The sequence below is a fragment of the Herpailurus yagouaroundi genome, unplaced genomic scaffold (genome assembly GCF_014898765.1).
Source record: "Herpailurus yagouaroundi ecotype Mexico unplaced genomic scaffold, PumYag 142, whole genome shotgun sequence".
NCBI lineage: Eukaryota > Metazoa > Chordata > Mammalia > Carnivora > Felidae > Herpailurus > Herpailurus yagouaroundi.
In genome coordinates, this window is record NW_024412397.1 from 62,835,981 (window position 1) to 62,848,068 (window position 12,088).

Sequence of the window (12,088 nt, forward strand, 5' to 3'; positions counted from 1 at the left end):
GTGTCCCTTCGAAACAGCACACCTGCATCCTGTGGATAAATGCCTAGTAGTGCAATTACTGGGTTATAGGGTAGTTTTATTTTTAGTTTTTTGAGGAAGCTCCATGCTGGTGCAAGTGGCTGTACCAGCTTGCATTCCCACCAATGCAAAAGAGATCCTCTTTCTCTGCATCCTCGCCAGCATCTGTTGTTGCCTGAGTTGTTTATAATGTTAGCCATTCTGACAGGTGTAAGGTGGTATCTCATTGTGGTTTTGATTTGTATTTCCCTGATGATGAGCGATGTTGAGCATTTTTTCATGTGTCAGTTGGCCATCTATCTGGATATCTTCTTTGGAGAAGTGTCTATTCATGTCTTTTGCCCATTTATTCACTGGATTGTTTTCTGGATGTTGAGTTTTAAGTTCTTTATAGATTTTGGATACTAACCCTTTATCTGATATGTCATTTGCAAATATCATTCTGTCAGTTGCCTTTTAGTTTTGTTGATTGTTTCCTTCACTGTGCAGAGGCTATTTTGATGAGGTCCCAGTAGTTCATTTTTGCTTTTGTTTCCCTTGCCTCTGCAGACGTGTTGAGTAAAAAGTTGCTGCGGCCAAGATCAAAGAGGTTTTTGCCTGCTTTCTCCTCAAGGATTTTGATGGCTTCCTGTCTTACATTGAGGTCTTTCATCCATTTTGAGTTTATTTTTGTGTATGGTGTAAGAAAGTGGTCCAGGTTCATTCTTCTGCATGTCACTGTCCAGTTTTCCCAGCACCACTTGCTGAAGAGACTGTCTTTATTCCATTGGATCTTTCTTACTTTGTCAAAGATTAGTTGGCCATACGTTTGTGGGTCCATTTCTGGGTTCTCGGTGTTTTATTTTTTAACAATGTTTTTAATGTTTATTTTTTTGAGAGAGAGAGAAAAAAAGAGCAAGCATGAGTGGGGGAGAGGCACGGGGCAGGGGGGCAGGTTCAGAGGATCCAAAGCAGGCTCTGTGCTGACACCAGAGAGCCTGATGTGGGGCTCAAACTCATGAGCCATGAGATCATGACCTGAGCCCAAGTCACACGCTTAACTGACTAAGCCACCCAGACACCACCATATCAGTGTTTTAAAACAAGAAAGTTCTGGGGAGCCTGGGTGGCTCAGTCATAAACGTCTGACTTCAGCTCGGGTCATGATCTCAGGGTTCATGACTTGAAGCCCCACATCAAGCTCTCTACTGTCAGCACAGAGCCTGCTATGGATCCTTTGTCCTTCTCTCTCTGCCCCTCCCCCATTCATGCTTTCTTGCTCTCTCCCTCTGTCTCTCAAAAATGAATTAACATTAAAAAAAAACAAGAAAGTTTAGAGATTTTTATAACTTTTAAAATACAAAGTATTTTGGTTTTACAATTTATTTGCTTAACTGCTTGTAAAGAAGTTAATATCGTGTCACCTCCGGAACCTGGTAAGAGAGAGTAGAGTACAAATTACACAGATATTTGGTTTTAGGATGAGGAAAAATGTGTCCAGTTGTGAACTAAATATGAAATGGTTTGTTCTCAAATACACAAATGTACTCCGTGAAATAAGACTGCATGAGTCTATTCTTAGGTCATTATAATTAGAAGATTCTTTCCCTGGAATTTGTGTTTGTCACTGAGTTTCTCAGTTATTTATTTTATATCAGATTTATAAGGTCCAGGAATCCTACTTAATGCAAAGGATTATCTCTGGTTCCGTTTAAGTCAAACAAAATTGAATAATAACATGGATACACTATCAGAAGTGTATATATTTATTAGCAATGTTCCCACCTCTCCTCACCTCACCCTCCTGATGAGTTCCTCTCGATACAGGAAACCATTGCTAACATTTTGAGGTCTGTCCTTGAAAACCTTTAACAGGAATATATAAAATGACTTCTATGTTTCTCAGTATGAGTGAATGTGTGTGCTTATTTGTTTATACAAAAATTGAATTATATCATATGTATTTTGGGACAATTTGTTATTCTTCGTAACTAAGTAATATGTCATGAACACTGTCCCGTGTCAATATATAGTATTCCATTATTCATATATAACAGTTTATTTAATCCAAGCCCCTTTTGATGCACACTTAAGTTGTCTCCAATTTTGAAAGCCTCCTTTTAGCCGAGAGTTCTCAACTGACAATGACTTTTCATTAGCAGTAGCTGTAGTTCAATCTCTTTAAAGGAATCTGGAAAAATAAGATTGGCATGGAGCAGTCAAGGACTTAGTTAAAGGAACGTTTAAAACTTTGTTTTTCCCTCCTCAATTTTATCATTGACACTAAAATTAACAAAACATTCAAGAGGAAAAAGCAAAAGGGACTTATGATTTCTGGACCAGCATGTAAGGAGCTTGAAAGTTGTCACTGTGTTCTAACAAGTAAAAAGTTGAACAAACTGAGAAAGTAACTCTTCTTAGATACGTCAGAGAAGTAGGGTCACACTGCAAACCTCTGCTCTCAAAAATAGGCAGAAAAAGAGAATCACAAGTTACCAGAACAGAATCCCAAGTGCAGAAACCCCTGGCTGAACAAATGCCAAGGTAGGAAAACTTCAATTATAACTGAAAACCTGCTGGAGGCTCACTGTGGGCTAGTCTGAGAGTTAAACACTTCAGGGGGAGTCATAGGGAGGGGCCTTTTTTTAGCTTTACCTCCAGAAGTTCTACCAGTTGCTCACAGTGAATACTGGAGAAAAATATCCTCTTGTTTCTAACAGAGGGAAGGGAAACGTAATCATTTTTAAATTCACCAGAGCACTCTATTCTTCTTAACAAAGTCTGTTCTCAGGAGAAACTATTTGCCAGAGCCAAAGCTGCTGGGGTTTTATCAGAGCTTAAACTACCTGGGAGAAAGGAAATCTCCAATTTCAGTCCACTCTAGCCACCCAGTTCTGGGTAAAGTGGTAGAGGTGGAGGTGGGGGAATGAGAAGTACTTGGGAAGATCAATCCAGGGACATAAGTTCATTTAAAGACTGAGACACAGGGGCGCCTGGGTGGCTCAGTCTGTTAAGCATCAGACGTCGGCTCAGGTCATGCGTGATCTCGTGAGTTCGAGCCCCACGTCAGGCTCTGTGCTAACAGCTCAGAGCCTGGAGCCTGCTTCTGATTCTGTGTCTCCATCTCTCCCTGCCCCTTCCCCACTCATGCTCTCTTTCTCCTTCAAAACTAAACGTTAAAAAAAAAAGACTGAGAAACAATTATAAGTCTACAGAATGCTTTCCCTCTCCCCACACCTTACCACCACATTACTAAAGACGTACTGGTAGCAGTTCTTTTTACTTGGTACACATATATTGCTATAAAGAAAAAATTAGAAGACATATTGATGGCAAAAAACACAATTTGAAGTTTATAGCAGCATTGTCAACAATAGTCAAATTATGGAAAGAGCCCAAAGGTCTATTGACTGATGACTGGATAAAGAAGATGTGGAATACTACTCGGTGATGAAAAAGGATGAAATGTTGCCATTTGCAACAATGTGGATGGAACTGGAGGGTATTAGGCTAAATGAAATAAGTCAGTCAGAAAAATACAGGTATCATATGTTTTCACTCATATGTGGAATTTGAGAAACATAACAGAAGACCATAGAGGAAGGGAAGGAAAAATAAGTTACAAACAGAGAGAGGCAAATCATAAGAGACTCTTAAATGCAGAGAACAAAGAGGGTTGATGGGGGTGGGGAGGCAGGGAAAAGGTGTAATAAGCACTGAGGAGGGCACTTGTTGGGATGAGCACTGGGTGTTGTATGTAAAGTGATGAATCACAGGAATCTACTCCCAAAGCCAAGACTACACTGTATACACTGTATGTTAGCTAACTTTTTAATAAATTATTTAAAAAAACAATTTGAAGAGACAAAGAAAGCATTAGAAGCAGATATGGCAAGTATATTTGAATTATCTGACTAGGAATTTAAAACAACTCTAGGGGTGCCTGAGTAGCCCGGTTGGTTGAGCGTCTGGCTCTTGATTTTGGCTCAGGTCATGAAGAATCGTAGGATGGAGTCCTGTGCTGGGCTCCATTCTTAAGATTCTCTCACTCTCACTCTCCCTCTGCCCCTTCTTCCACACTCTCTAAAATAGTAATAAAAAAACCCAACTCTAATTAATATAATAAGGGCCCTAATGGAAAAAGTAGAATGCATCCAAGAACAGATGGGCAATATAAGTAGTGTTGAAAATTCTAAGAAAACCCCAAAAGAAACTAAAGACCAACAATACTGTAAGCAAAATGAAGAATTGTTTTCATGAGCTCATTAGTAGACTAGAAACTGCTGAGGGAAGAATCTCCAAGCTCATGAGTATGTCAATAGAAACCTCCCAAACTGAAAAGCAAAGAGAAAAAATGACTGGAAAAAAAAAAAAGCCCAACAAAACAGAACAGAATTTCCAATAACTGTGGGATGACTAGAAATGGTGTAACATAGGCATAATGGGAATACCAGAAGGAAAAAAATAGAGAAGGGACCAGAAAAATACAATTTAAGCAATAATACATGAGAATCTCCCCCAAATTAATGTTAGATACCAAAATATAGATCCAGGAAGCTCAGAAAACACCAAGTATGACAAATGCCCAAACAAATAAACAAAAGAACAAACCCCCCCACTATACCTAGGTATATCATTTTCAAACTAGAGAAAATCAAAGATAAAGAGAAGATCCCTGGGGCACCCGGTTGGCTCAGTCAGTTAAGTGTCCTACTCTTGATTACGGCTCAGGTCATGATCTCACAGTTTGTGGGATCAAGCCCCACATCGGTCTGCACACTGTCCGTGCAGAGCCTGCTTGGGATTCTCTCTCTCCCTCTCTCTCTCTGCCCCTCCCCTACTCACTCTCTTTCTCTCTCTCTTCTTCTCTCTCTCTAAATAAATAAATAAACTTTAAAAAGAAAAAGAAAATCCTTAAAGAACCCAGAGGAGGAAAAACACCTTACTTATAAAGAAGCAAATATAAGAATTACATATGATGTTGCCTTAGAAAGCACACAAACATGAAGAGGGTGGAATGAAATATTTAAAGTATTGAGAGAAAAAAATCTACCTATTAGAATTCTGTGACCTGTTAAATTATCCTTCAAAAGTGAAGGGGAGGGGTGCCTGGGTGGCTCAGTAGGTTAAGTGTCCAACTCTTGATTTTGGCTTGGGTCATGATCTCACAATTCATCAGATTGAGCCCTGCATCAGGCTCTGCACTGATAGCAAGCAGCCTGCTTGGGATTCTCTCCTTCTCTCTCTGCCCCTCCTTTGCTCTCTCTCTCTCTCTTTCTCTCTCTCTCTCTAAATAAACATTTTTTAAGTGAAGGGGAAAAGGATTCTGGAAAGATGGTGGAGTAGGAAGCACCAGGAATCTTTCTCCCTATGCAGACAGCAATTGCACTGGTAAAATATGTCTGATGTAACTGTTCTGGAACTCTAGATTGTATTGAAGGCTTGAAACTTCCACTGGAAGACTTGGATGGTAAATTGTGTTTAATTTCAGTCAATTTCAGCTCTTAGCACAATAACAGCTACTCGTGCCCCAACATGTAGCAGGCAGCCATGCACATGTTCCAGGAGCAGCTTTCAGAGTGTGTGGGAACCAAGGTGGTGAAAAAAATCCAAATATCAATGATCTGTGCTCTGACTTATGAGTGATCAGAGAGCCCTATGAGGGGCTTGAACTCACAAACGATGAAATCATGACCTGAACCAAAGTCAGATGCTTAACCGACTGAGCCACCCAGGTGCCCCCATGATTGCTTTTTCTGATGTACACTCAACAACATTATTGTTGTAAGTGAAACTCAGGTGATTTAATAGGCCAGTGGATTTTCCCTGCTTCAATTTTATTCTTTTCTCACTTTTGGGAGCCAGACATTAAAGACTAGGACAATCAGAAGCAATTTCATATATGGGGGGAGTTGGAAAGTCACTATGTGCCAAGAGAAAATGCAGGCTCAGAAAAGACCTGAAAAGACACTAATTTACACTTCAGTCTTGTCCTTGATGTATAGAGAGCTCACAATAATAAACAAAGAGGAAGAAGAAGGAGGAAGAGAAGGAGGAGGAGGGGGGAAGGGGGGAGGAGGAGAAGGAGAAGAAGAAGAAGAAGAAGAAGAAGAAGAAGAGGAAGAAGAGGAAGAAGGGGAGGAGGAGGAAGAAGAGGAAGAAGAGGAAGGAGAAAGTGAGAGAAAAAAAGAAAGAGGAGGAAGAGGGGGAAGAGGAAAGGAAATAATGGAAAGAAAATTAAAACCCTGGGGAAAGGGGGGAAATCTGATATCCAGAATTATCATTACTAGATTCAAATGTCCAAGTGTTCAACAAAAAATGACAAGGCATATAGAAAGTATGGCCAAAACAAACAAACAAACAAATAAACAAACAGACAAAACTGTCCCTTAGAAAGAGCTGATGGCAGATCTACTATACAAAGACTTTAAAACAATTATCTTAGGAGCATCTGGTTGGTTCAGTCAGAAAAGTGTGGAATTCTTGATCTCAGGGTTGTGGGTTCAAGCCCCACATTGGGGTAGAGATTACTTAGAAAAATAAACTTAAAAAAATTATCCTAAAGAAGCCAAGGAACTACAGGAAGTTGTGGAGAAAATCAAGGAAATGACATATGGACAAAATGGAAATAATCAATGAAGAAATAGAAAGCCTAGAAAATAAACAAAATGAATTCTGGAGCTGAAAAACACAGTAACTGAAATGAAGAATTCACTAGAGGGATTCAAAGGCATATTTGAGCAGGCAGAAGAAACAATCAGTGAATTTGAAGATTGGAAAATTAAAATTACTGGGTCTGAGTAACAGAAAGAAAAAAATTGATGAAAAGTGAATAGAGCCTAAAGGACTTGTGGGATGCCATCAAGTGGGACAGCACACACATTACAGGAGTCTCAGAAGAAGAGAGAGAAAAGGGCAGTGGGAATATTTGAAGAAATAATTGTCAAAAATTTCCTAAATTGGATGAAAGACATGAATATAAACATCCATGAAGCTCAACAAACTCCAAGTAAGATGAACTCAAAGGGATGCACAAGACACATTATAATTAAAGCGCTGAAAGGCAAAAAACAAATTTGAAAGTGGCAAGAGAGAAGCAAATTGTCACATACAAAGGGCCCTTAATAAGATTTTCAGTAGATTTTTTTATCAGAAACTTTGGATGCCAGAAGGCAGTGGACTGATATATATAAGGCACTAAAAAGAAAAAAAAAGTCAACAAAGAATCTTATGTCTTGTAAAACTATCCTTCAAAAGTGAGGGAGAAATGAAGACATTCCTAGATAAACCAAGCTGAGGGAATTCATTACCACCAGATATTCCTTGGAAGAAATGTTGACCACAAAAAAAAAGCTACAGAACACACACACACACACACACACACACACACACACACACACACACAAGAGAGGGAAATTAAAACATTCTACTACTAAAAAATCAATAAACATGAAAGAAGACAGTCATGCAGAAAATGAGCAATGAAACCTATATGACATATAGAAAACAAATGACACAATGACAGAAGTAAGTACCTTCTTCACAAGAATTAATTTAGGGGTGCCTGGGTGGCTTAGTCAGTTGAGCATTGGACTCTTGATTTCAACTCAGGTTGTGATCTTGCAGTCATGAGATTGAACCCTGCATCAGACTCTGTGCTGAGAGCATGGAGCCTGTTTAGGACTCTCTCTCTCCCTCTCTCTCTGTCCCTCCCCTGCTCTCTCTCTCTCTCTCTCTCTCTCTCAATAAATAAATAAACTTAAAAAAATATTTTAAATATAAATGGGTTAAATGCTCCAATCAAAAGACACAGATTGGCAGAATGATCTAAATATAGGCTGTCTACAAGATATACTTTATTTTAATTTTTTCTTGAGTGAGAGAGAGAAGGTGCAAGTGAGCAAAGGGCAGAGAGAGGAGAGAGAATACTACAAGAGTCAGAGAGAGAGAGAGAGACAGAGAGACAGAGAGACAGAGCAAGAGAAGTGGGGTTCACCTGAAGCAGGGCTCGTGTTTACCCGAAGTGGGGCTTGTGCTCACCCAAAGCAGAGCTTGAGCTCACCTGATGTGGGACTCAAACTCACAATCAAATCATGACCTGAGGCAAAGTCAGATGCTTAACCGACTGAGCCACCCAGGTGCCCCTACAAGAGATACTTTAGATCCAACAACACAAATAAGTTGTAGGTGAAAGAATGGAAAAAGATATTCCAAGTAAGTAATTAAAAGATAGCAGGGGTGGCTATACTAATATCAGACAGCATAGACTTTAAATTTTAAAAGCTTACAAGAGACAAAGGACATTATACATTGATTAAAGCTTCAATACAGCAAGAAGATAAAACAGTTATAAACAATTACAGACTTAATGACAGACCATCAAAATAGGTGAAACAAAAATTAATATTTGAAGGCAAAAATACACAGTTCTTTTTTTTTTTTAATTTTTTTCAACGTTTTTTTATTTATTTTTGGGACAGAGAGAGACAGAGCATGAACGGGGGAGGGGCAGAGAGAGAGGGAGACACAGAATCGGAAACAGGCTCCAGGCTCTGAGCCGTCAGCCCAGAGCCTGACGCGGGGCTCAAACTCACAGACCGGAAGATCGTGACCTGGCTGAAGTCGGACGCTTAACCGACTGCGCCACCCAGGCACCCCAAAAATACACAGTTCTAATATAATTGTTGTAGACTTCAATATTCCATTCTCAATGGATAGAACAACCAGACATGAAATTAAAAAACAGAGGACTTAACACAATAACACAACTAGGTCTAACAGACAGATGCAGAACTCTCTACCCAACAAGAACAACAGAATACATATTCACCTCAAGGGCACATCAGACATTTTCCAGGATAGATCATTTGTTGTGTCACAAATTAAGTGTCAATGGATTTAAAAAGACAGATAATATACATAGTATCTTGTCTGATCACAGTGGGATAAAGTTAGAAATCAATTACAGGAAGGAAATTGGAAAGTTCACAAATTGTGGAATTTAAACAACACATTTTAAACAACCAATAGATCAAAGAATACATCACAAGAGAATTTAGAAAGTAAATAGAAATAAATGAAAACATAACATAATATGTCACAACTAATGGGACACAATGAAAGCAGTGCCAAGGGGGAAATTTATTGCTCTGAATGCTTGCATTAAAAAAGAAGAAAGATCTCAAATGAGCAAATGTATTCAGGTAATAGACAAAGAAAATTAAACCAAAAGCTACCAGAAGAAAGAAGGAAATAATAAAGATTCGAGCAGAGATAAAGTTGAGAATAAAAACAACTGAGAAATCAGTGAAACTGCACATTGGTTCTTCCAAAAAATCAACAAAATTGACAAACCTTTAGCTAGATGGGCTAAGAAAAGAAGACTCAAATCACTGAAGTAAGAAAAGAAAGTGGGGACATTAATGCCAATCCTAAAAAATAAAAAGGATTATAAGAGAGTCCTATGTACAACTGTATGCCGTCAAATTGTTTAACCTAGGTGAAATGACAAAACCTGTCAGACTAAATCCGAGGAGATAGAAAATCTTAATAGAAATAGATGTGTAACTAGTAAGGAGATAGAATCAGTAATTACGAATCTCTTAATTAGAAAAAAACACATGAAAACAAACAAACAAAAACAAACCCTGGATTTAATGGCTTCACTGGTGAATTTTACCAAACATTAAAGAAGAACTAACTTCAGTCTTTCTCTAACTTTTACAAAAAATTAAACAGAAGGGAACAACTTCCTAATTCATTCTATGAAGTAAGCATTATCCTGCACTAAAGCCAGAAAACATACTCCAAAAAAACCTAAAGACCAATATCCCTTGTGAACATTGATGAAAATGTTATGAAAATCCTCAACAAAATACAAAATAGCAAACAGAATTCAGCAACATATTAAAAGGATTATATACCATGAAAAATAGGATTTTCTTTCTTGGAATGTAAGGATGGTTCAACATAAGAAAATCAACCGATGTAATACATCATATTAACAGAACAAAGAACAAAAACCACACGATCATCTCGATTGATACAGTAAAATCATTTAACAAAATTCAACACCCTCTCATGACTAAAATACTCAACAAACTAAGAATAGAAGGAAAATACCTCAATTAATAAAAGCCATATATGAAAAACCCACAGCAAGCATCATACTCAATAATAAAAGACTAAAACCTTTTTCTCTAAGAGCAGGCACAAGGCAAGCACATTAACTTTCACCACTTCTATTTAATAAAGTAGTGGACGTTCTAGCCAGAGCAATTAGTTAAGAAAAAGAAATGAGGGGCTTCTGGGTGGCTCAGTCGGTTAAGTGTCAGACTTTGGTTCAGGTCATGATCTCACTTATGATTTGTGGGTTCAAGCCCCATGTCAGGCTCTGTGCAGACAGCTCGGAGCCTGAAGCCTGCTTCAGATTCTATGTCTTCCTCTCTCTCTTCTCCCCCACTGCTTGCATGCTCTCTCTCTCTCAAAAATAAACATTAAAAAACATTTTTTTAATGAAAATGATATTTGAAGTCAGGAGAAGTCAGGAGATGATATGCAGTTGATATTCATAGAAGATTAGGACTGTCATCTTTCCATCAAGGAAAACATTTTCTTCTGTGCTTTGAAGCTCTGCAAAACTGTCTCGCAACTTCATCTAAGCTAAAAAATAGTTTATAACTCTTTTTTGGGGGGGTATGCTAATTTCCTCCTCAAATTTAGATGGAGCTAGAGATGTTATTATTGGTCTTTTTAACAAGCTACAAAAATTATATTAAATTACAAAAGAACAGAAGATACCAGATCATTCTTCTTTCTGATAGCACTGTACTCTGTACCACTGTACACTGTACTCACTGTACCAACAATGTGTGTTGGTAAAACGAATTGCACATTGTCCTTTTGTGTACCCCCAGAACCACCCTGTGCAGATGCAGCTGGTAATAGCATGTGGCTGCCCTTCTCTGTCCTCTGTGCTCTCCCTGAAGATGGGAAGAAGCATCACCTTGGTTGCAGCATATAAACCAAGGTGATGCTTCTTCCCATCTTCAGGGAAGAAGCATCACCTTGGTTGCAGCATATAAACCTCTAGCCCAATGTCACATCACCAAAACAATAAAAGATGTCAGAGACCTATTAGTGCAGTATAGAAAGACCAGGCCTCCAAATGCACAAATATAGATTGATGGCAATGAGAAAGAATAATGAAAAAATAAAACACCATGAAATGTTAAGAAACAGCCTCAGTGTCAATAATTCTGAGGCAAGGCATCAGGATAGATAATATCTTTCCTTTGAAAAATCTACTTGACATCCTACAAAGATTTTATTAGTTTTCCTTTAAAATGCCTGTGTCTGCCACCACAGCCTATATCTGGTATAAAAATATTTCTGTGAAATGGTATTTTATCAGAGTTACCACTGCTGTCCCTTTCCTCTCATTATCTTTACACCCTAGCCAAGTCTTTAAAACAATCTGGTCTAAAACTTCTACTGCTTCAAATTTCTTGAAAATGGGTGGGGTCAGGGGGAAGGACCCTACAGACTTCCTTAAAGAAGGGAAATCTGAACTGAATTCCCAGTTTGGCTCCAGTTGCAACCTCAGTGACTACAAGGCATGTTCTCTGTGAATGCATGCTTTAGCTTTTTGGTATCACCTCCCATGCGTTACTTCCCAACTGGAGTTCCCCTCAGTGTAAAGGGTCTGAATCAGCCACTAAAATGTAGCTTAAAATTCTTCATGAAACTTCACATATTTAATAGGAAAAGGTCAAACCCAGAATTACTCCCACCAGCAAAATATTTTGGTCAGGAAGAAGTCGTCATTATAAAAGTAACACAGGCTAGCTGCAAAAATTTCAAACAGAAAAGATGTGTAGAAACAAAAGGGATACAGCCCAGTTCTATCTTAGTCCCCAGGCTTACATTTTGGAGTGATTCTTTCCAGCTGTGTGTGTGCGAGCAAGCAACGTGATACTCTTACTACACCCACTGTTATTGAATTTTCTCTTTTGAATTCACAATATGTCATGGACATCTTCCATATCATTTTTAGCAGATCTTTTGAAGTATTATTTAATGGTGCAGATGT